The sequence below is a fragment of the Equus quagga genome, unplaced genomic scaffold (assembly GCF_021613505.1).
Source record: "Equus quagga isolate Etosha38 unplaced genomic scaffold, UCLA_HA_Equagga_1.0 153_RagTag, whole genome shotgun sequence".
Lineage (NCBI taxonomy): Eukaryota > Metazoa > Chordata > Mammalia > Perissodactyla > Equidae > Equus > Equus quagga.
This window is the reverse complement of record NW_025796915.1, coordinates 932,088-958,720: the sequence shown is the minus strand read 5'-3', so window position 1 is coordinate 958,720 and position 26,633 is coordinate 932,088. Positions and strand designations below refer to the sequence as shown.

The window sequence follows — 26,633 nt, the reverse complement described above, 5'->3', positions numbered from 1 at the left end:
TAAATCTAGAAAATGAAAGAATATACTGCCATTTAAAATGTTATAAAAGAATGTTTATTGATATGGGAAAATTTTCATGGTATATTGTTCAGTAGGAAAAAAACAGAATTTTGATTGGAATTATATTAAATCTGTAGATCATTCTGGGGAAAATTGACATTTTTACTATGTTTGGTCTTCCAACCAATGAACATAGTATGTCTCCATTTATGTAAGTCCTTAATTTCTTCCATTCATGTTTTATAGTTCTTAGCATACAGCTGCTGTACCTGTATTCTTAGATTTATACCAAAGGATTTCGTTTTTATTCTTTTTTCTAGAGCTGTTCTAAAAGGTATTTTTTAAAATTTTTAGTACCCATTTGTGTATTGCTTGTATGTAGAAATGCAGTTGATTTTTGTGTGTTGACCTGTATCCTGCAACCTTCCAATACTCACTTACTAATTCTAAGAGATTTTTTGTAGATTCTTTGGGATTTTCTGTGTACACAACTTCAGTGTCATCTGCAAATTGGCACAGTTTTAGTTCTTCCTTTCCAATCTGTGTCTTTTTCTTGCCTTATTTGCACTATCTAGGACTTCCAGGATAATACTGAGTGTACATCCTTGCCTAGTTCCCTACTGTGGGGGGAAAGTGTTCAGTTTTTCACTACAATGTTAGCTGTAGGTTTTCATATATGCCCTTTAAACATGTGGAAGAAGTTCTCTTCTATTCCTGGTTGGCTGAGAGTTTTCATTATGAATGGGTGTTGGATTTTGTCAAATAAATTTTTTATATCAGTTGGTATGACTAGATTTTCTTCTTTGGGCTGTTAGCATGGTGGATTGCATTGATTAATTTTTGAATATTGAATTTGACTTACATTCCTAGGATGAACCCCACTTGTTTATGGTTCATTATTCTTTTCATGTATTGTTGGATTTGATTTTCTAACATTTTGTTGAAGGCTTTTATATTTATTTTCATGAGAGATATGGGTCTAGTCTTGATTGATTGAAATTTTTTTTTCATACTGTTTTGCCTGGTTTTGGCATCAGGGTGAAGTAGATCTCATAAAATGAGTTGGAGGTATTCCCTCCTCTTCTGTTTTCTAGACTAGATTGTCCAAAATTGCTGCTCCAAAATTGCTGCTATTTGTTCTTTAAATGTTTGGTAGAATTTGACAGTGAAACCGTTTAGTCCTGGAGGGGTGTGTATGTGTTCAAGGAAGGCTTTCAACTACAAATTCGCTTTCTTTCATAGTTACGGGGCTATCTGTGTCATCTGAGGTGAGTCTTGGTAGCTTGTGATTTTCAAGGGATTGATCAATTTTATCTAACTTGTCAAATTTATGTGTGTAGAGTTGTTTCTAGTCTTCCCTTTTTATCTTTTCTTAATATCTGCAAGGTCTGTAGTGATATCTCATCTTTCATTCCTGATATTGGTAATTTGTGTCCTGTCTCTTTTATTTGTCAGTCTTGCTAGAGATGTATCAATTTTATTAATCTTTTCAAAGAATCAGCTTTAGGAGCCAGCGTGGTGGTGTAGTGGTTAAGTTTGTGTGCTCCACTTGGGTGGCCTGGTGTTTGCAGGTTCAGATCCTGGGCGTGGACCTACACACCGCTCATTAAGCCATACTGTGGTGGCATCTTACATACAAAATAGAGGAATATTGGCACAGATGTTAGCTATGGGCCAATCTTCCTCACCAAAAAAAAAATAGCTTTAGGTTTTATTGTTTTTCTCTTTTCTATTTCAGTTATTTCTACGCTTATCTTTATTATTTTCTTACTTCTGCATGCTTTGGGTTTATTTTGGTCTTATTCTAGTTTTTTCATGGTGGAATCTTAGATTATTAGATTATTGGTTTCAGACTTTTCTTTTGTAATAAAAGTGTTTAATACTGTAAGTTTCCCTATAAGCACTGCTTTAACTACCTCCCACAAACTTTGAAAGTTTGTAATTTATTTTTGTTCAGTTCAAAATATTTTCTAATTTCCCTTGAATCTTTCTCTTGAATCATGGATTATTTGTTTAGACACTTTCCAAGTGTTTCGAGATTTTCTTGTTACCTTTCTGTTATTAATGTCTGTTTTTATGGTCAGAAAACATTCTTTATGATTTCTATTCTTTTAAATTTCTTAAGTTTTCTTTTATGACCTGGGTGATGGTGTATCTGGTGAATGTACTTGAAAAGTATATTATACTGTTGTTGGATGAAGTGTTCTGTAAATGTCAATTAGATTAATTTGGTGGATGGTGTTGTTTAGCTCTTCTATATCCTTGCTGATTTTTTTTATCCACTATTGTTTACTGAGGGAGTAGTGTTGAAGTTTTCAACTGTAACTGTAGGTTTGTCTGTTTCTCCATTCAGATCTGTCAGTTTTTGCTTCTTGTATTTTGACTCTCTGTTGTTAGGTTTATACACATTTGAGTTGTTAAGCCTTCTTGGTGAATTGACATTTTCATCATTATATAGGTTCCTCTTTATCCTTGTTAATTCTCTTTACTCTGAAGTCTACTTGATAATATAACCACTCCAGTTTTATTTTGATTAGTGTTTTCATATTATATCTTTTTCCTTTCAACCTACCTATATCATTAAATTTGAAGTGAGTTTCTTGTACATACCAAATAATTGGGTCATGATTTTTTAAATCTATTCTGATTATCTCTTTTAAGTGGCATGTTTATACTATTTGCATTTAATGTAATTGACATATTTGAATTTACATCTGCCATTTATTTTCTGTTGGTTCCCTCTGTTTTTCATTCCGTTTTCCCTTCTCTGCCTTGTTTGAACATCTTTTGGTATTCCATTTAATATATGTATTGTGTTTTTTACTACGTCTTTGTAAAAAAATTTTTTGGTGGATGCTCTAGGGATTACAATGTACATACTAAACTTCTTATATCCACTTAGACTCAATATTTTACCACTTCAAGTAAAATGTAGAAGCTGTATGACCATATAACTGGCTTTATCTTTTCCCTCTTTATGTTTCCCTTATATATTATACTCCGTGTATTGAAAATATCAGACAATATTATAATTTTTTGCTTTCAGCTGTCAAACATATTTTAAAGAACTTGAGACAAAAATAGTTTGTTATGTTTATCCAGGTATTTATCATTTCTCTTTCTCATTCTTTATTCCTAATCTTCCAGATTTCCTTGTGATAGCATTTCTCTTTGCCTGAACAACAGAAAAAGCAGTTCTTTTATAGCGTATCTGCTGGCAGCCTTTTCTCTTGTTCTCCTTTATCTAAAGTTTCTTTATTTGACATTTATACCTGAAGTACGTTTTTGTTGAATATAGAATTCATGGTTGACAGTTCTTTTCTTTCAGCACTTTTAAAATATTGTGCCACTTCCTACTGGCCTTCCCCAATTCCTGATGAGAAATCTATAGTCATTCAAATCAATTCTGTAAGGCTATTGTTTTTCTTTGATTGGTTTCAAGCTGTGTTTCTGTCTTTAGTTTTCACCAGTTGATTATGATGTCCTGGTGTGGATTTCTTTGAGCTTATCCTTTGTTGAGTTCACTGAGCTTTTTTAATCCATAGGTTTATGTCTTTTACCAAATTTGGGAAGTTTCAGACATCATTTCTTCCACTATTTTTTTAGCACCATAATAGCACCATAATCTGTTTCCTTTCCTCATGGGCCTCCAGTAACATCGATGCTAGACCTTTGGTTATTTTTCCACAGGTCCCTGAGGCTCTCTTCATTTTTTATTCCTCAAATTTATTTCTCTCTATTGTTCAGATTGTATAATTTCTATTGAACTATCCTCAAGTTCACTGACTATTTCCTTTATCATCTACTTTGGAGCCCTCCTAGTGAGTTTTTAAATTTAAAATGTATTTTTCAATTCCAAAACTTCCATTTGGTTGTTCTTCATATCTTCCATTTCTTTGCTGGGACTTTCTGGCTTTCCATTTGATTCAAGAGGTTTTACCCTTACATTTTCAAGTTGTTTTTTTTTTAATAGCCACTTTAATGTCTTTGTCAGAAATACCTGTGATATCTTAACATTAGCATCTGTTGATTGTCTTTTCCCATGGGGTTCTTCATATGTCAAGTAATTTTGAATATCCTGGGCATTTTGAATATTATGAGTCTCTGGGCTCTGAGTTATTAATAACGTTCAAGCAGTCTCCTATTTTCATTCCTACAACAAGTCCTTGCCTGCAAATTCTGTGACCTAAGACATGACATGATTCTTACTGGTTTCTTCCTCTTCCTCTTCCCTCCCCAGGCACTTAGCGTTTAGTTTCCTTTGGTCTGCTAATTTACTTCATTCTCTCAGATAGTTATTTAGTACTCATAATGTGCTAAGCACAGTTACAGGCACTGGGGATTCATTAAGGAATAAAACAGACAAAAATACCTACCTTCATGGAGCATATATTCTAGTGGGGGGAAACAAATGTCAACAATAAACCTAATAACTTACATTACCCATTAGTAATCTTCTCTCTGCAAAAGTATAGTATGATAGTGAGATTGGAAGTAGTAGACAGGGTAGAGGTTGAATTTTTTAAATAGGTTGGTAAGGATAGGACTCATTGAGGAGGGGATATTTGAGCAAATACTTGAACCTGTTCATCTACTTTCCAGCTTCTAAAATTTCATTGACAACTCTCAAATGATATTGTCTCCTCTCTTGTTTACTGTTTACTTTTCCTATAGTGGAGTTTTGGAGCCAAGAAAAATTGTGTGTCCGACCAAAAGTTCTATAACAGTAATTCTATAGAAAACTAAGCAGAACAATATTTATGATTACTGGTTGTTTATCCCTCAAGGTATTTCGTCTTATATTTTCCTAAGTGAAATAAAAGATAATTTTTTGTAATGCAACTGTAATCGTTTGCTTCTTGTAATTTCTGAATCTTTTTTGCCGTGTGTCCTCTTTGAGCAAGACCCAGAATAGTTATAATAACTTTGCTAGTAAGAGGCACCAGAATTTTTTCTTAATCATTTATTTATTTTTATTGAGATAAAATTGACTTAACATAAAGTTAACCGTGTTAAAGCCACAATTCAATGGCATTTAGTACCTTCACTATGTTGTGCAACCACCACTTCTGTCAAGTTGCAAAACATTTTCATCACCCCAAAAGGAAACCTCTTATCCTTTAAGCAGTCATTCTCCATTCCCATGCTCCCCCAGCCTATGTCAACTCCTATTCTGCTTTCTATTTGTATGGTTTTACCTGTTCTCTATATTTCATATAAATGGAATCATACAACATGAGGCCTTTTGTGTCTGGCTTCCTTAAGTTAGCATGATGTTTTTGAGTTTCATCCATGTTGTACCGTGTTTCAGTACTTCGTTCATTTTTATGGCTGAATGATATTTCATCATATGTATTTACCACATTTTGTTTACCCATTCATCTTTCAGTAGACACTTGAGTTGCTTCCACCTTTTGGCTGTTGTGAATAATGCCACTATGAACATTCACATACAAGTATCTGGTTGAGTCCCTCTTTTTGGTTCTTTGGGGTATATACCTAGCAGTAGAATTGCTGGGTTGTATTGTAAGTCTATGTTTAACATTGTGAGGAACTGCCACACTGTTTTCCACAGTGGCTATACCATTTTACATTCCCATCAGCAATGTGTGAGACCCACATCATCACCAATCCTTGTTATTTTTTGTTCTTATGATTATGGCCATCTTAGTGATTAAAGTGGTATCTCATTGTGATTTTGATTTGCATTTTACTTATGACTGATGACATTGAGCACCTTTTCATTTGCTTTTTGGCCATTTTGTGTCTGTTTTGGAGGAGTGGATTCAAGTCCTTTGCCCATTTTTAAATTGGGTTACTTGTCTTTTTGTTGTTGAATTATGAGAGTTCTTTCTTTATATATCCTGGATACAAGCCTTTTATTACATACATGATTTCCAAATATTTTCTCCCATTCTGTAGGTTGTCTTTTCACTTTCTTAGAAGTGTCTTTTGATGCACAAAAGTTTTTAATTTTGATGGAGCCTAATATATGTATATTTTCTTTTGTTGCTTGTGCTTTTGGTGTCATATCTAAGCATCAATTGCCAAGTCCAAAATAATGAAGTTTTCCTCTGTTTTCTTCTAAAAATTTTATAGTTTTAGGGCTTACATTTGGGTCATTGATGCATTTTGAATTAATTTTTGCATATAATATGAGGTAGGGGTCCAGCTTCATTCTTTTACGTGTTGATATTAATTGTACCAGCACTATTTTTTGAAGAGACTATTCTTTTCCCCATTGAATGGTCTTGGCACCCTTGTCAAAACTGAGTTGACCATGGCTGGGTTTATTTCTGGACTCCCAATTCTATTCCCTTTGTCTGTCCTTATGGCAGTACCACACTGTTTTGATTACTGTAGCTTTGTAATAAGTTTTGAATTTGAAGAGTATGAGTCTTCCAACTTTGTTTCTCTTTTTCAGGATTGTCTTGGTTATTCAGGGTCCCTTGAGAATCCATATGAATTTTACAGTCAGCTTGTCAATTTATACATAAAGGGCAGTTAAGATTTTGATAGGGATTGCATTGAACCACCAAATCAATTTGGGGAATGTTGACATCCTAACCGTATTAAGTTTTCCAATCTGTGAACATGAGATGTCTTTCCATTTATTTAGATTTCCTTTAATTTTTCTCAATAATGTTTTGTGGTTGTTATTGTACAGTCTTGCACCTCCTTGGTTAAATTTATTCCTAAGTATTTTATTCTTTTTGATGCTATTGTAGATGGAATTGTTCTCTTAATTTCATTTTCAACTTGTTCATTTTTAGTGTATAGAAATACAACTGATTTTTGTGTGTTGATCTTGTATCCTGCAACTGTGCTACATTCTTTTATTAACTCCAGTAGTTTTTCGTGTGTGTGTTCTTTAGAATTTTCTTTCTATCAGATCATGTGATCTGTGAGTAAAGATAATTTCACTTCTTCCTTTTCAATTTGCATGGCTTTTATTTTTTTCTTGCCTAATTGCTCTGGCTAGAATGTCCAGGACAATGTTGAACAGCAGTGGTGAAAGTGGGAATCCTTGTCTTGTTCTTGATCTTAGGGGGAAATCTTTCAGTCTTTCACCATTGAATATAATGTTAGCTATTGGTTTTGCATAAATGTCCTTGATTGTGTTTTTCACTCTTACGTTTAAGATATTAGGGTTCCAGTTACTTCACATCCTTTACAGAATTTGGTATTGTTACAATGTATCATTTTAGCCATTCTAGTCAGTTTGTAGTGGTATTTTGTTGGAATTTTAATTTGCTTTTCACTGATGACTAGTGACTCTGAACACTTCTGTGTGCTTATTGGCCATAGAATTTGTTTTTGAGGGAGTCTCATATATTAAAAATCAATGTCAGATAATTTACCATGTAAATGTATATTGAGTACAGCAGGAGTCAGGACTTCTTAATGTTTAGTGTAGGCCTCTAAATTAAGTTGTTATTATCAATTTGACTGTTAGTACTGCTGTGGATCTACTTTTATAGTAAAGATTTGAAAAATTAAGACCTATTTTGTAATGTATATGAACATTAATAATTTATGAACATTTAAACAATTTGAAGAACTGAAAGAAAATAATTTTTCTCTGTTGTCGATAGGTGAATAATTGTAGCTGTATTTGGACATGAGTTTAAACTTTTTAAAGAATTCAGGAAGTTATGTTATGGCAAGTGGCATACTTGTTCTTCTGAATGATACAAATGATAAAGGTATGCACATTTACTTATCAGCAAATTGGTATCATTGTGTTTGGCTAATGATCTTAGCATCCCTGAAAATGGAGCTGTCTCCAGCTGGCTATAATTAGGATTAGATTGTTTCATGCATCAGGGACACTAAAGTTGCTTTAATTCCTGGGTCCCACAGCTTTCTAGTTATTCTGCTCATTTCCTGCAACTTCAAAATGCCCATCTATTTCTCACAAAATATTTGAATGAGTGCAAATAGAAACATATAACCAGGTTGACATTATTATTAGCTGTTTTTACTCTCAGATATTGAAATGTAGGATTGAAGAATGGCTCAGAAACCTTGTAATAGCCTAGAGAGTTGTCCTTTGAAATGAAATGCACTGAAGTAAGAATGTTAAAAGAGCCCAGGGGATACAAAGAAATGTGACAGGAACACTCTGTAAAGTCCACAGTCTCTCTCAGCTTGGAATATCTGGCAATGATTGTCAACTCCAATGAACAATTTTGTGACATTTGGAATTAAATTTTAGTCATTGTAAGATTTTATGAAAGGACGTCCTGTTTTACTTGATCTCTTTTTTAATGCCATGTTTTTTTGTCTGCTTACTTATAAATGGCTTTAGAAGAGCTAACAATTATTAAGCATTTGCTATTTGCTGTGCCTGATGTTAGTCTTGCTTCTTACATTATCTCTAATCTTCACCACAATCTTGTAAACCCAATTTACAGATGAAACAAAGGCTCAAAAAATTGTTTCTTGCCTAAAGTCACAGTGCACAGTAGTGATTTGAGCTCAGATTTGTCTGGTCCTTAAGCCTGTAGTTTTTCCACTATGCCAGTGGTTCTCACTTCAGTTCAGTTAAAACAGGATTTCTGGGGTTAGACTTTAATATGTTTTCGCAGCTCTCTTAGGTTAATAATATGCATCTAGGGTTATAAACCACAGGATAACACCCTGTGCTTACTATTATAAGATCATACTTCAATAGAAAGGAAAGTATAGTGAAAGAACATATTTTCCTTTAAAAGTATGTACAACGTTGTCCGTTTATCTCTGCCAAAACATATCTGTTTGAAACTTCCAGTGCAAGATGGTACACTGAGAACATGCTGAAGCCTCCCTTTGCTACTTCACATCCCTAAAAATAATCCTTTCCTCCCCCTCCCAAAAATATACAGTATCAATCAAACACAACAGCAATAGGAAAGAAAAAGAGCAAAATTGGCCAGAAACCATGAAGGACCTCTTAAAAATGGGATTGGAATGCAAATAAGAACCGTAATCTAAAACATGCACAGGACTGGAATACTGTGAAAGATATAAATGACTATAGGGGTGCTTTATGTCTAGTCTGCTGGACAAGCAGCCATGTGGATCTACCTTTCCCCACCTTCATTTCTCCTTGGTGTGTGTCAAACAAAACCAGGCCATGTGGGTCCTTTAAAAGCCAAAGCAGTACTCAGATGTTGTCAATATCCAGAAAGGATAGGTACCACCAAAATATTCCCCATATTCATTACCCACTGGAAAATTTTGCCCCTCCTTTAAAGACAATAGTTCTTTAATCACATACATCAGTCACAGACTAATAAGATATCTCTAAAGCCTAAACAAAGATGAATTCACAGCCCCAAATCACAAACTATTTCAAGAAACTAATACTATAAAGGAGGGTACCAAACTATACAAAAGAAAAAACCCAAAGAATCAGAGTTAATAGAGACAGCAAAACAGAAGTTTAGAATAAATATGTTATCCTCAGAGACATGCAGGATGACACTGCATTCACTGAAAAAAGGAAAATTTTAGGTCTTTTTGAAGTTAAGAACAGTTTAAAAGGAAGGACAAAGAATTGGAAGGAAAAATGTAAATCTAGAGACATGGAGTTATCCGTTTACCTTCATATATGCTTAGAGAGATGTGTGGAATGATATTCAACTAATGTTAACACTTTTTCTTTCTGGGTAATGGGTTATTGGTTGGCTTGTTGCTTGCTATTTTGTACTCTTTGTATTGCTTAAAATTTTTATGGAAGCATGTTTCACTGTATAAAAATTATTTGCTTAAATAAAAGAATTAAATAATTGAGTTAAAAATTTTCAAAAGGAATGATAAAATAATTCAAAGAAAATAAAGGTCCAAATTAATAAGGATAAAAGCAGAAATCCAACAGCAGTGTTGATTGATTAAAAAAAATCTTAGCAAGTCTGAAAAAGAAAGAAAAGATACTAATCAATATTAGAAATTAAAAAGGAAGCATAACTAAAGATACAGAAATTTGTATAGTTATAAGAACTCTATGTACAAGTTTATAATAATAAAATATGAAAGCCTAGGTTCAGTGGGTAATTTTCAGAAATATAAGATTTATTCAAATTGTCACAAGAAGAGGTAAAGACCTTTGATTAACTTAATAAGAAGAAATTGAGAATAAGTTTAAAGATTTGTCCCTACAATGGCCAAGGTTTTATAGGTGAGTTCTAGGAAGCTTTAAAAGAAATCTTATGTAAACTTGCATGTTGTATACAAAAGATAGGATCCTACCCAACTGGTTTATGATGCTAATATAACACTAATACTCAAACCAAAGAGGGACATAGAAAAGAAAAAAAGAAAACTACAAGGCTGTCTCACTTCTGGAGATAGTACTAAAAAATCATAAATATGGGGCTGGCCCCATGGCCAAGTGGTTAAGTTTGCACACTCTGGTGCAGGCGGCCCAGTGTTTCGTTGGTTCAAATCCTGGGTGCGGACATGGCACTGCTCATCAAACCACGCTGAGGCAGTGTCCCACATGCCACAACTAGAAGGACCCACAACAAAGAGTATACAACTGTGTAATGGGGGGTTTGTGTAGAAAAAATAAAATTTTTAAAAAAGAAAAATCATAAATAAAATATTAGCAAATTGAATTCACCAATGTATTATTTACATAGAATTTATCCCAAGAATGCAAGGATTGTTCAGCATTATAAAATCTATTTGTGTAATTTACTTTGTTGGTTATTAGAGGAGAAATATGTGCAGTTATCTCAATAATGCCTGCAAAAAGCATTCAATAAAATGCAACAGTGTGATTCTGGCATAGGGTAAGACAACTGCATCAATAACAGAGTAAAGATTCTGAGACAGACCCGTGTATATCTCCCAATTTAAGTGTACAATAAATGTATTTTAAATCAATATTTAAAGAATGGACTATTCAATGAAAGGTATGCACTTAGAAAGATATATTAAATTCTTCACTCCATTCAAAAAAATAAATTCTAAATGTAATAGAAATCTAAATATAAGAAACATTTTGCAAACGTTAGGAGAAAGTGTTTATGACCATGAAGTAAGGAAGGTCTTCAAAAGCCATATTTAAAAAGATTAAGTTTAGATATATCAAAACAAAAATTTCTTTATGACAATTGGCACTTTAAAAAATTAAAAGGATAAGTACCAGAATTAAAACGTATTTTCAATGGATAAAATAGAGCAAGTATTTATATGCATAATAAGAAAAAGGGAGGAGGAAATAAGAAAATGGGCAAAGAATATGAGCAGGGAATTCAAAGAAAAGAAAATAGCCAATAAACATTGAGAAAGATTTTCAATCTCACTAATAGTCAGGGAAATACTAATTTTAAAGACAGTAAAATTGTTTTAATCTACCAGATTGGCAAAAATTTTTAAAGTTGATATTTCAGTGGTAGCAAGTATGTGAAGAAATGGATACTCTCTAAGTATTTGTAGCGTTGTAAAATTGTAAAGCCATTATCTAGAGGAATTTGGCAGTATTTTGTGTACCTGGTAGAACTCATAAGGAACTCTGAAATACGTTCTTATTTAATCCTGAGGCTGTACTTTGTCCTGTTTTACCTATGAGGAATAGAACTCAGAGAGGACACATGGCAGAGTTGGAAGTTTTACCCAGTTCTCCTAATGCCAGAGCAGTGTTCTTTGTACTCCAAGATTGTTCCTAGGGTGAAGGAATAGCCTGGAGGCTTAGAGGTAGGTCAATACACGTCATTTCTGGGAAATGGTTACGTAGTCCTTCATAATTAGATGGTGGTTGAAGGGAATGCACTGAGAGATAGGACTGGAAAAATAAGTTGAGTTAAAATCATGAAGAGTTTTGAATACCCTAACAAGGGGGTTAGGTTTTTGAGCAGTGACTAATAATAATGTAAAGAGTAGCTTAGAAAGAGAGAGATTTGAGAGTGACGTCAGCAACATGGCAGCGTGAGCTCACCCGGGACTCTCTCCCCTCCAAATTACAACCAAAAAGAGCAACTGCTTTCCAACCAAAAAAAAAATCCTAATAACAGAAATCATCAGAGACCCACAGCAGCCAAACGACAGAGGGCAGAGAGGCTGGAGCCGCCCTTGAAGGAGCTGGAACAGGGTAAGAGAGAACTTTGTTCCCTCTGCTGGAAACTGGGATCACTGCCGCGGGTGCGGGAAGGAGTGGGGGAGGGGCTGCACATCCGGGTTCATCCAGGACTCTCACTGCCTGTGCAGTGGAAACCCTCTAACAGGGGAAAGCTTTCGTGTGGGGCAACCCCATCAAGCCAGGACCCCGGGAGACCAGAGAGCGACCGCTGATCTGAATCCAGGTCAGCACGCAAGAGAAACTGCCCCTCCTCCCCTGCCTGCCACCATCATGGCTGAAGGCGGAGGGGTCAGAACGCCCAGATCTCAACCCCCATCTACTGGGGACAGGCTGTAACTGCAACCAAATAATAGCATCATGGGCAAAAGCCACTCCTCTACCATCCAGCAATTTATAAAAGCTGCATTCCACAAGAAAAACAATAAAAACACAGAAGTATGTCCTAAGGACTTGGAAATAGGTAAACTAAGTGAAGATGAGTTCAAAATAGCTATCATCAAAATACTCAATGAGGTAAAGGGAAATACAGAGAAACAAGTCAATGAGTTCTGGAGTTACTTCACAAAAGACATTGAAACTATAAAGAAGAATCAATCAGAAATACTAGAGATGAAAAATACAGTGGATCAGATACAACAGAATATGGATGCCCTCAATGCCCATATAGACACCATAGAGGAGCAAATTAGCATAATCGAAGATAGACAGGCTGCATGGCTCTGGACAGAGGAAGAAACAGAACTAAGAATTAAGAAAAATGGAGAAAATCTCCGAGAAATAGCTGACTCAATGAGAAAATGCAACTTAAGAATCATGGGAGTTCCTGAGGGTGTGGAAAAGGAAAATGGAGCTCAGTGAAATAATGGAAGAGACCTTCCCAAATCAAGGGATTGAGAGAGAAATGTGTGTGGAGGAAGCTTTCAAATCTCCTAGATTTGTCAATGTAATAAGACCTACTGCAAGGCATATAGTAGTAAAAATCACAAAAATGAATGATAAAGAAAGAATACTCAGGGCAGCAAGGCAGAAGAAAATAACCTACAAAGGAAGCCCCATCAGACTTTCATCAGATTTCTCTACAGAAACCTTACAAGGTAGGAGAGATTGGAGTGACACATTCAAAACTTTAAAGGATAAAAATCTTCAGCCAAGAATACTTTATCCAGCAAAAATATCCTTCAGATATGAGGGAGAAATTAAATCTTTTCCAGACAAACAAAAGCTAAGGGAATTTTTATTCACAAGACCTCCACTACAAGAAATCCTCAAGAAGGCTCTCATACCTGAAATAAGAAAAAAAGGGAGAAAGGAGTCACAAAACATAGATTAGGGAGACAAATAGCTAGAATTGAAATAGGATAGCAAATATTCAACTATAGCATTAGGATAAAGGGAAGGAAATCACCAAAGCAAAGACAATCTTATCACTCTAACCACAAACTCACAACACAAGTTGGAATAAGAGATGAAAGTAATAATTTAGGAGGGGAGTGGGAAAGGGACTGAAACAGTCTAGGCTAAGGAAGTAAGAGACCACCAGAAAATGGACTATGTTATACATGAGATTCTGAATACGAACTTCAGGGTAGCCATTAAACTAAAAAACAGAACAGAGACACAAAACATAAATAAGGACAATCTAAGAAACCCAGCATAAGAAATTGCAGAATTCAATGGGTAGACTAAAACACACAGGACAAGAAACACAGGAAACACAGGAAAACTGGAAAACGAGCAACAGAATGACAGCATTAAGCTCTCATGCGTCAGTACTCACCCTCAATGTAAACAGATTGAACTCTCCAATAAAAAGACACAGAGTGGCAAAATGGGTTAAAGAACAAGATCCAACAATTTGTTGCCTCCAGGAAACACATCTCAGCCCCAAGGACAAACACAGGCTCAGAGTGAAGGGGTGGAAGACAATACTCCAAGCTAATAGCAAACAAAAGAAAGCAGGTGTGGCAATACTTATATCAAACAAAACAGACTTCAAGATAAGGCAGATAAAGAGAGACATAGAGGGCCAATATATAATGATCAAAGGGACACTTCATCAAGAAGAAATAATGCTTATATATATCTATGCACCCAACACAGGAGCACCAAACTTCATAAAGCAGCTATTAACAAACCTAAAAGAAGATATCAAAAATGACACAATAATAGCAGGGGACCTCAACACCCCACTCACATCAATGGACAGATCATCCAGGCAGAAAATCAATAAGGAAACAGTGGAGCTAAAGAAAATGCTAAAACAGTTGGACTTAATAGACATATATAGAACACTCCATCCAAAAACAGCAGAATATGCGTTCTTCTTAACTGTGCATGGAATATTCTGAAGAACAGACCATATGTTGGGAAACAATGCAAGCCTCTACAAATTTTAACAAATTGAAATAATAACAAGCATCTTCTCCGATCATAAGCTATAAAGCTAGAAATTAATTAAAATGAAAAACCTGAGCAAGGCACAAGGATGTGGAGACTAAACCATCTGCTATTGAACAAGCAATGGATCATTGAAGAAATTAAAGAAGAAATAAAAAAATACCTGGAGACAAATGAAAATGATAACATGCCATTCCAACTCATATGGGATACAGCAAAAGCTGTATTAAGAGGAGAATTCATCGCGATGCAGGCACATCTTAACAAACAACAAAAATCCCAAATAAGCAATCTTAAACTACACCTAACTGAATTAGAAAAAGAAGAGCAAACAAGGCCCAAAGTCAGCAGAAGGAGCGAAATAATAAAAGAGCAGAAATAAATGCTATTGAAACAAAAAAGGCAGGAGAAAGGATCAATGAAACAAAGAGGTGTTTTCTTTGAGAAGATAAATAAAATTGACAAACCCCTAGCGAGACTTACAAAGAAAAAAAGAGAGAAAGGTCAAATAAACAAAATCAGAAATGAAAGAGGAGAAATAACAATAGACTCCACAGAAATACAATGGATTATAAGAGAATATTTTGAAAAACTCTATGCCAGCAAAATGGATAACCTAGAGGAAATGGATAAATTCTTGGACTCCTACAATCTCCCAAAGCTCACTCAAGAAGAAGCAGACAATTTGAACAGACTAATCACAAGGAAAGAGATTGAAACAGCAATCAAAAGCATCCCAAAGAATAAAACCCCAGGACCAGATGACTTTCCTGGGGAATTCTACCAAACTTTCAGAGAGGATTAAATACCTATCCTTTTCAAGCTATTCCAAAAAATTAGGGAGGATGCAACATGTCCTAACACATTCTACGAGGCCAACATCATGCTGATACCAAAGCCGAACAAGGACAGCACGAAAAAGACGAAAAAGGAGAACTACAGGCCAATATCGCTGATGAACATAGATGCAAAAATTTTCAACAAAATTTTGGCAACCTGAATTCAGCAATTCATCAAAAGGATCATACATCGTGATCAAGTGGGATGCATACCAGGGACACAGGGATGGTTCAACATCCGCAAATCAATCAACATGATACACCACATCACCAAACTGAGGAATAAAAACCACATGATCATCTCAATAGATGCAGAGAAAGCATTTGACAAGATCCAACAGCCATTTATGATACAAACTCTGAACAAAATGGGGATAGGAGGGAACTGCCTCAACATAATAAAGGCCATATATGACAAACCCACAGCCAACATCATACTCAATGGGCAAAAACTGAGTGCCATCCTCCTGAAAACAGGAACGAGACAAGGATGCCTTCTGTCACCACTCTTATTTAACATAGTACTGGAGACTTAGGCCAGAGCAATTAGGCAAGAAAAAGAAATAAAAGGAATCCAAATAGGGAGGGAAGAAGTGAAACTCTCGCTGTTTGCAGATGACATGTTCTTATATATAGAAAACCCCAAAGAATCCATTGGAAAAGTTTTAGAAATAATCAACAACTACAGCAAAGTTGCAGGGTATAAAATCAATTTACATAAATCTGTAGCATTTCTATTCTCTAATAACGAACTAACAGAAAAAGAACTCAAGAACACAATACCATGCACAATTGCAACAAAAAGAATAAAATACCTTGGGGTGAATTTAACTAAGGAAGTGAAAGACTTATACAATGAAAATGACAAGGCTTTTCTGAAAGAAATGGATGATGACATAAAGAGATGGAAAGACATTCCATGTACATGGATTGGAAGAATAAACATAGTTAAAATGTCCATTCTACCTAAAGCAATCTACAGATTCAGCGCCATCTGACTCAGAATCCCAATGACATTCTTTACAGAAATAGAACAAAGAATCCTAAAATTCATATGGGGCAACAAAGGACCCCGAATAGCTCAAGCAGTCAATCCTCAGAAAAAGGAACACAGCTGGAGGCATCACAATCCCTGACTTCAAATCATACTACAAAGCTATAGTAATCAAAACAGCATGGTACTGGTACAAAAACAGGTGCACAGATCAATGGAACAGAATTGAAAGCCCAGAAATAAAACCACACATCTATGGACAGCTACTCTTCGACAAAGGAGCTGAGGGCATACAATGGAGAAAAGAAAGTCTTTTCAACAAATGGTGCTGGGAAAACTGGAAAGCCACATGTAAAAGAATGAAAATTGACCATTCTTCTTCACCATTCACCAAAATAAACTCAAAATGGATCAAAGACCTAAAGCTGAGACCTGAAACCATAAGGCTTCTAGAAGAAAATGTAGGCAGTACACTCTTTGACATCAGTATTAAAAGGATCTTTTCAGACACCATGTCTTCTCAGACAAGGGAAACAATAGAAAGAATAAACAAATGGGACTTCATCAGACTAAAGAGCTTCTTCAAGGCAAAGTAAAACAGGATTGAAATAAAAAAACCAAGCCACTAACTGGGAAACAATATTTGCATGTAATACATCTGGCAAAGGCTTAATATCCATAATATATAAAGAACTTACACAATTCAACAATAAAAAATCAAACAACCCGATCAAAAAATGAGCAGGAGACATGAACAGACATTTCTCCAAAGAAGATATACGGATGGCCACTAGGCACATGAAAAGATGTTCATCATTGCTGTGCATCAGGGAAATGCAAATCAAAACTACACTAAGATATCACCTTACACCCATTAGAATGACAAAAATAACCAAAACAAAAAGTAACAAATGTTGGAGAGGTTGTGGAGAAAAAGGAACCCTCATGCATTGCTGGTAGGAATGCAAACTGGTGTAGCCAATATGGAAAACAGTATGGAGATTCCTCAAAAAGTTAAAAATAGAACTACCGTATGACCCAGCTGTCCCACTACTGGATATCTATCCAAAGAGCTTGAAGTCAGCAATTCCAAAAGTCCTGTGCGCCTTTATGTTCATTGCAACATTATTTACCATAGCCAAGACATGGAAGCAACCTAAGTGCCCATCACCAGATGATTAAGATAAAGAAGATATGGTATATATATACAATGGAATTCTACTAAGCCATAAAACAGAACAAAATCGTCCCATTTGCAACCACATGGATGGACCTTGAGGGAATTGTGATGAGTGAAATAAGCCAGTTAGAGAAGGACAATCTCTGTCTGACTCCACTTATATGAGGAATTTAAATATGTGGACAAAGAGACCAGGTTAGTGGCTACCAGGAGAAAGATGGGGTGGGAGGTATGCACAAAGGGTCAAAGGGTGCACCTACAACACGACTGACAGACAATAATGTACAACTGCAATTTCACAAGATTGTAACCTATCAACTCAGTAAAAAGTAATTTTAAAAAAAGAGATTTGAGGCAGGAAGACTAGTTAGATGTCTAAGGCAGCTTTTTAAATGAGAAAATGAGGACTTTCAACTAGGCTGGTGAATGTAGGTTTGACGAGGAGAAGGCAGGGACGAGAGGCATGGAAGTAGAGTTGACACTGCACAGAAGCTGGCATCAGACACTTAAAAGGGACTTACTCTTAGCTTAACTTGGCCAGGTTTGAGAGATATATTGGAGGTAGAGCTAGCAAGACTTAAACAGATGGATTGAATTGGAAGAGAGAGGGCAGAGAGTGAGAAAAAAAAGACAGCTAGTTTTTGATTGAGCAAGTGAGTGGATGGTGAACCATTTACTGAGAAGAGAAGGCTTTTCAAGTAGAGAGGCTGGACGTCAATAGTTCTGTTTTAACTTTAAGTGTGAGATGCCTCTTAGATATCCAAGTGGAGATGTCAAGAAGGCAGTTGTATAAAAGAGACTGGAGTTCAAAAAGACAAATATGGACTAGAGATAAAATTTGAGAATAATAAGCATGTAAATTAGATGGTCTCCAGAGTCATGGGACTGGATAAAATCACTTAGGAAAAGAGAACAGATAAAGAGGGGAAAAGCAATTTTTAGGGATATTCTTGGTCGCTCCAACCTTGAGAGTTCTAGCAGAGGAGCCAATAGAACAAGCTGAGAAGGAGCTAGCCAAAGAAATGAGAAGAAAACCAGAAGAGTGAGGTATCCCGAAAGTTAGAGAAGGAAGTATTCCAGGAAAGAGGGAGTGGTCAACTACATGAAATGCTAATTTAAGATTTGATAAGGTGAGAACAGAGAATTGGTCATTGGCCTTCAGGGAAATAGAGTTTTTGGTGACCTTAATTAGCAGTGTTTCAGTGAAGCAGTGAGAACAAAAACCTGAATGGTATTGGGTGAGGAGAAAATGGGTGGGGAGACAGTGAAAGGTACTCTTTGAGGAGTTTTTTTCTGAAAGGTAATGAAGGAATGTAGTCACACCTAGAGGGAGACATGACTGCAAGGCATAGTTGTTTTTTTTTAAGATGAATGAGATTAAGGCACCTTCATATGCCAGTGGGAATTATACAGAAAGGAGAAATTGATGATGCAGAAAAGAGATATTGCAGGAACAGTCCTTGAGAAGTCCAAGTAGACGAGATCTTGGTCACGAGTAGAAGGATTGGCCTTAAAGAGGGACATAAAGACTTCTTCCATTGTCAGGGTAGTGAAGGTAAAGTGTATGAAATCAGATGTCATTAGGTTGGTAGAATTAGTGGGAAAATGAAATAAAATTCATCTGATTAGATCTATTTTCCCACGCAAGTATGGAGCAAGGTCATCAGTAGTAAGTAACGTGGGAAAGGGATGTTGGAGATTGGAGGAGACAAGAAAACTTGTGAAATAGTTATCTCAAAATGGCAAAGTAAATATATGGAAAGAACAGCGTCTCACAGTGATAAGTCCCCAGTTAAGACTTGTGGTAATACATTTTAAATGAATACAGTCAGCATAGTTGTGTAGTTTTTCTCTGGGGCTGTTCATGTGCTCAGAAGCAAGCTTAGAGCAAGCTGATGGTTGAGATGACATTTTACTAGTAGAGAGAGGGAAGGAGAGACAAGAGAATGTTTGCAAAGTGAAAAACATGATTGTCCATAGAATTTAATCAGGATGAAGAGGGAAGTGAGAATACTGATTACAATGATAGGGCAGTGATTTATATCTTGGTGAGATCCAAGAATTGTTGGAGTAAGGATATGCATTTTAAGCAAGCATCCCAGGGTAAATATGATTCATGTGGACCACTCTCAAAGAAGCATTTATAATACATTTGGGTCATAATGGTAGTGTTAGAGCAAATATCTGTTTTTGTTCAAATTTCACAGTATATCTATTTAAACACAGGCAGAGGTGCTTGTAAATAAGTGAATTTACAGGGCCAGCCTCGTAGCATACTGGTTAAGTTCATATGCTCCACTTTGGCAGCCTAGGGCTTGCAGGTTTGCATCCAGGGCAGGCACCTAGCACTGCTTCTCAAGCCACACTGTGGCAGCATCCCACATAAAACAGAGGAAGATTGGCACAGATGTTAGCTCACCGACAATCTTCCTCAAGCAAAAAGAGGAAGATTGGCAACAGTTGGTAGCTCAGGGCCAATCTTCCTCACACACACACAAAACCTGAATTTATGCAACTATGTAGGAAGATATTGATCATCAAAACTTGAGTAGTGAATAGATTAATAGTCAGAGGAAATGAGTATAACAATTGTTCTATTGCAAATTTAGCCTTTAAAATGTATTATTAAATGAACTCTTACATTGTATCTGCATGCATTTTAATTTTTCATGTAAAGTAATTATATTGCTCAAATATTTAACTATCCCATTTATTTCTGGCATTGTGAATCTATTTGGGTATTTTAATTTTAATATTGGCACACATCTGAAAATAAAATTATACTCTACAATCTTCTTTTTACTGCAAGAAAATTCTGAATTTCAGTTTAATTTGGGCAGTTTCTTAAACTGAAAATGCCATCTTTAATTCCTGATTATGCAAGTGCAACTTGTTTTCAGTAAAACTTTGTCTTTAATTTAAGCTGCCTCCCTTTGCTTGGGAAGCCATTACAGTTTTTCTTTATTAAATTAAATTTGCACCTGTCTGGAACACTTAATGAAAAGTGGACTGAGCAGGCTAAAAGACTAGAGATTCTTTTTGCATTGAAACTCACTTATATGTAGCTTTTCATGTACTTTATTTCTGAGCTTCACTGAAAGAAATGTCATGAAATTAGTGGGGCCTATTAGAATTTCTCAAACTATCAAATTTATATTACAAGAAAGGTTAGAATTATTTCCCCCAAATCTATTCTCTATTGACTACAACTATTTTATAATAAGTTTGAGGGGACTTTTTTATCAAGTGTCTTACGTCATTGTATACTTACTGTAATTATTAGATGCCTTTGGAGAGATGCCTGGGGATTATTATGTGCATTATTATTATGTACATTGTTGATGCTTTTTCTGACAGCTTAAATCAATTACCAAATATTATACATGACCAACACCAAGCTGAGCTGTAGGGAATCCAAATAAAGTACAAAATGAGGTCCCAGATGTTAGTATTCCTTTTAGATGTTTCAATTTTGCCCCTAATTCTGCTTTTCATGTCTTAATACTAAGTGCTAGGTACTAGTAGTTAATACTAGTACTACATGTTGTAATCCAAATTATACTTCATGTTGGTTTGTAAATATATTTGACACATTACTGTTTATATATCTTTGTAATGCTGTTTCTCTTGCACTTTCTTTCCAATTCTAAGAAATCTTTCCTCATTAAGACTCATCTCAAATGGTATCACCTGCATGCCATCTTTCCAGACACTTCCTTCATCCAGTAAGTACCCTATAGTGGCACTTATATGTTTTGCCCTCTTTTAAACATTACTATATTTTATATTATCCTTCCCCTTACTTGAAATTACTTTCTTGGGAAATTAGCTCACTTGAAATTAACAGTGTCTTATTTTACTGATCTTTGTATATACCATGTCATACATAGTCACAAAATAACATTTGTTGAATTAAAGATCAGAAACAGCTAAAGGAAAATAACATATATGACAAAAATGATCAGAAGTCAAATCATGAGAGAAGTGATCAATATTGAGTTCCTAGAGAGGAGAAGACTTGAGCTGACCCTCATACGTGAGGACCCTAAAGTAAAAAACAATCAGAGTGTATGCTCCGAGAATGATAAATGCCATTTTAAAGTGGATTTTAAAATAGCAGTTTTCTTAAAGTGGATTAATTGTTGGCAAATTTAATAGTCTTTGATTTTCTTTGGTTACAGTAGCGTTACACCTTCCTTCATTTTATGAATGATAGAGCCTTTTCACACAGTAAATCTACTAGAAACAAAATCATAATCCAGTCCAGGAAATCCTCGTACATGTTCTTAGAGTAAGGATGTCTTTGTAGGTAATAACTAGCCATATTGTGAAAGACCATGAATCCCAGTGAAGTGATCTGCCTGATATTCTTTTTAAATGCATTTGGGACCTGGGATAGTTTCATTCCCAGAGGCTTGGCAGCTGATCTCTATTGAGTACTACTAACTCTCTCAGAATGGTTTTCTAAGGGACTGCATGGTTCTGAGTAAGTAGGTTCTGAATTGCTGCTGGAATATGAATGACTAGAGTAGCCTGATAATAAAAGACTGAGCTTTCTAGGGCTGGTACATCCTGAGTCATAGAGAAGCCACATGTATAGTCCTGTGGCAGAATCGAGTCTCCTGGAAGAGAGTAAAAAGTAAGGTTTCAACTGTCAAATGAAGGACTGAAAACCAGGGCCATCTTATCCATTAGTGCCCAGGGCCCTCAATACTTTAGGGGTCCATGAAAATGTTTTAATGTCTTTTAAAATCAGAAGAAAAAAGTGAACTAAAATTGAACAAGATGTTTTACCATATGACATTAACATATTTGTCTTCATACCACAGCAGTCATAAAATATAATTTTTAAATTTTCTATGGAGTAAGGGCTCAGTGTCTTCATCTGTATAATAAGGCGTTTGGACTAGGCAACCTATGAGGGCCCTTGCAGGTCAGAGTTTCTTAAATGGAGTCCTACATCAGAAGCTCTGGACAAGTTCCAGGCCGAAGCAGATTATCTAACATGACCTTATTGTGAACTCAGGTCATGTGAGAACCCACATGGATACAGAACTCTGTATTTTTTGAGCCCAGTTAGAAGTACAAGTTTGGAAATGATGAGAACATGAAGTATGTGGTATTAGAATGCAACTGGTAAAAGATTAGAAGTAGTAAAATGCCATATATGTTGTAAGTACTCAGTAAATGTTTAGTGAATGCATAAAATAATGACGTATATAGAATATCAACTTATTTTCTTAATCAAGAGAAATCTCTATTTACCATAAAAAATATTAACCGGTGGGGTTTTTTTCTTATTCTCTACAGAAAAAGCAGAAAACATTTTGGAGATGATTGTATCTACAGTATTGAAATCTCATTTCTACAAATTGTAGGATTCTGAAGATTAAGCTGAGAGCTCTTTTAAATTATTTTCTGTTTATTTATAAGGTTTTATTCTTCTTTGTCTAATCCAAAATGTGTGCTATATTAAGATATTAGAGCAGGATTTTTCTTACTTCTTCTGTCTGTATGTTGTTCATTTTTTACATTATTGGTGGAAAGTGATCAATCCTTATTTGACGTTCCTTCTATAGTAAAAGAGCCTCTGTTTACTCATACTACTCCAAGCCTCCTTATTGCTTAGGGTTATCATACTGATAAAAAATGGGATGATTTAATGGATGCCTACAAAATATATAATTAGAAGGGTAAATTTGCTGAAAAACAAGTATTGCAAAATGACAAAGAAATTACTTCTAGATTGCCTTGATTGGTTTTTTTCCAGTCTAGTAATAACTACAACTACTTTGATGTACATCAGAAGCACCTGAACTACTTTTAAAAAATATTGATGTTTTGGCTCCATCTCACACCTGCTGATTTAGGATCACTGGGGATGTAACCCATACATCTATATTTTGACAAAGATCCCAGATGATTGTGACAGGCCTAAAGGTTGAGAACTGCAGTGTAGTAAAATAGAAGGAAGCATAGACTCTGGAGTTGGAGCTGAGGCCAGATCTGTTGTAATTTAGGTGTATGAACCCAGATCTGGATCTATGACCTAGTTACTTAATCTCTCTGAACTTCCACTTCCTAATCTATAAAATAGGAATGGGAATACTTTATAAGGTAGATGGGGGTTAAAGGAGTTAATAAATGAAAAGTGCTTGACATACAGTAAATGATAGCTCGTCTTGTTATTCTAGCAGCATCGCGTTATGCTTGGTTTTCATCTAGACTTATGAAGAGTGAGGCTTTTCTACTAATAGCTCTTCTCTGCATCCAAAAGGATATTTATGCAGAACTTCCTCCAGCTATCTTTTAATTAAACAGATTTACTTTGTTTTGAAGTTTCCTCCAAGTTTGCGTTTTTGCTACTCAGAAAATAGTGGTAGAGAAAGTAGGTGGCTTGGTGTTCAGTTTCTCTAGCATCCTCTGGAGTAGCTAATTATCTCTGGATCCAGTTTCAAAGTTATTTATTGTCTTATTTTAAGAACAGGTATATTGGTATATCATGAACTTGGACGCAAACTTCTTACTTGCAAAACCATAGAACAATGAGTTTTCATCAATGAAAGAACGTATGGATGCCTAACTCTTTGTATTGGCAACTTTTTCATCATATTTTTATATGGTTAATCTCTGTGAATTTGTAAATGATAGTGTTTCAGATTTATTTTGAAACATATCAGGTCAGTTTAACTGACAATATAATGACATGAAACTACAAGATAAAGGAGAAGAGGAGAGAGACTGTTCTGAGTTCCTGGTTATGGTCTTTCCATCTGTGTAACATTATGCACATATCCTTTTATTTTCAGTTGCTGTGAACTTGACAGAATTAAAAAGAAAGTACTTATTTTTCTTTCTTTTTTCTTAGTTGAGGATTGATCGAGTACTCAGAGCATAAGGCTAAGCATGAATATTTAATTTACATAAACTTTGCCTAGCATTTAACAAGGGTATCATAAGCTGCTTTCTCTCATGAAACGTACATTCATAACACCTTCTCATTGAAGGGGCTCCCCGTTTATTTACTTTCTTGGATTCATGATATATAAAAAACAGTGAGTGTATTAAATGTTGTTTTGAATTTAAACATTGCACATGCTGGAGATTACATAACATCATGCTTGATATAGCCTTTCTACTTCTTTTATTTCTAGGATTGTCTTTAATACATCAGGAGTAGTCTTCCATTATGCCTAGTTATTTGACGGTTTCATTTTGTTTTTTTGTAAGCCTCTTCTCAGATTGTACCATTGTATATTTTGGACAAGAAAACCATATAGGAAAATTTAATACCACAACTTTCTTTAGACAAGAAAATGCAGAAACTACAGCAGATAAGGATGTGAATGGACAAAAAGCATTTTAACCACCTTACATATTCAGAGATCTTGACTCTAAACAGTTGGAATCTTGGCATTATAGTTTACCTGAACAACTACACTAGTATGACACCAGTCAGTGAAACATATTAAGTGTATACTATGTACAGGGTCTCAGTGAACATACAAAAGAAGTAGACTGTCTCAGAGAATAATATAGTTAGGGAAATAGCCACAGACCCATAAATACAATTGCAAAGTAACATTCACACAACCAAACTCTTTCTTAACAGGGGCAATGTAGCATAATACTTGAGGACATAAACTTTGAAACCGAATTGCCTGAGCTGAAATCTCAAGTCCTCTACTGTGTGACCCTGGGCAAGTTACCTCAGAGTGCTTTAGTTTTCTCATCTGTAAAGTGGAGATAATAATTGATTTGAAGTGTGGAGGGTCTTGAAACCCAAGCTAAGAAATTTGGGTTTGACATGCTGAGAAAATAGGGAGTCACTGTAATTTTTTGAACAGGCAAGTTACACGATGAAATTAACTAAGGAACCTTATTTTAGTGACTGTATATGGATGGAGTGGGAGGGCCTAGAGGCAAAGACACCAGCTGGGAGACTGCCAGAACAGTATGTGTGAAATAATGTGAAGGATGCAACTGTGGAAGTAGAAATAGATGGACAAGACCAAAAATGACTGTGGAGAGAAAAAATTCATCCAGATTTCGTGATGGATTGGATGTGTTTTTAAATATCCTTCTCCCTACAAATGGCATAATTCAGCAAAATTTTAGAAAATTCTGGTGTAGCAGCTCAGTGGAAATCGCCTGTAAGTACTATCAGAAATTATAAACTCTGAGGACTCCAGCTGGTACTGTGTGCATTCACTTACAGCTTCATCTGCCCCTTTATACGCTAGAGTGCAACAGGAAACATTGGCTGCTGTATGTAGACAGTATCTCTATAGGAGATGCTTACTGAACTGAATGCCTTTGTTTAGAACTAATTGACCTTTCCAAAACAGCATTTTTTTAGAACGTACTCAAATTAGGCAGACTTTAACCATCTGATAAGTCAGAGACAAATCACTCTTTTAATCAAGGTCAACAATCATTGTTGAAGGAGAAAAGAAGCAAAAAAGGAAGGCACCATCAGACAAAAGAACACTGTATTAGTAAATACTAGACAATTAGGAAAATTTTATTATAATTAGAACATGGAATTGTATCACTAATGCTTTCCTAACTTATAATATTAGCTGAGTGACACCAATCTTTTTTCAGTCCTTTTTGTTGTGGGAAATAAGAATGTTAGATTTATAAGATTATAAAGTAGAAGAGTCTGGAATTAGAAACCAGATAGTGTCTCATTATCTTGGTCTGAATTTATTTTTCTTTGGTTGGAAAGATTCTTGAAGTTAAAGTAGAAAATACATATGCTGTTTTCTAAGCTTTTTGTGGATTTTCTCTTAGATATTTTTTATTATTATGAGTGATGAAGAATAACCCTGACAAAAAATAAGACTAACATTCGTTTCAGAGAGAATATATTAAAGGGATAGATTTTGACTTAGAGGCAGTCTTTATTGTTGTTCTGCATGAAGGCATTATAAACCTAACAAATGTAAATAATAAATGCGTTTTTAGAGATCTCTCAGATGAGGTTATTGTTTTTCCTTTAGAATTAACTCATTGTCATCTGGTCAGATACTTCCAGCAGGTTGTTTTTAGCTACCTAGCAAAGCTACTGTTTTCAGTGAGGAGAGGAATCCATCAGTAATTTTATGTTTTAGTTTATGTAACAGGACAGTGGTAGTAATTTATTTTATCAAT

General features: G+C 35.3%; 1 protein-coding gene across 9 annotated transcripts in view; it reads left to right on the top strand.

The window, feature by feature from the left end:
* The window catches only part of LOC124233076 (inactive tyrosine-protein kinase PEAK1-like), a 294,861-nt gene that overhangs the window by 153,136 nt on the left and 115,092 nt on the right, over positions 1-26,633 (top strand). The window contains exon 3 of one of the 9 annotated variants that reach the window (XM_046650166.1): positions 7,596-7,706. The exons of the other annotated variants lie outside the window; for them this stretch is intronic. The gene's annotated coding sequence lies outside the window, so the exon portion shown is untranslated. The remainder of the gene's footprint in view (positions 1-7,595; positions 7,707-26,633) is intronic. 9 annotated transcript variants of the gene reach the window in all.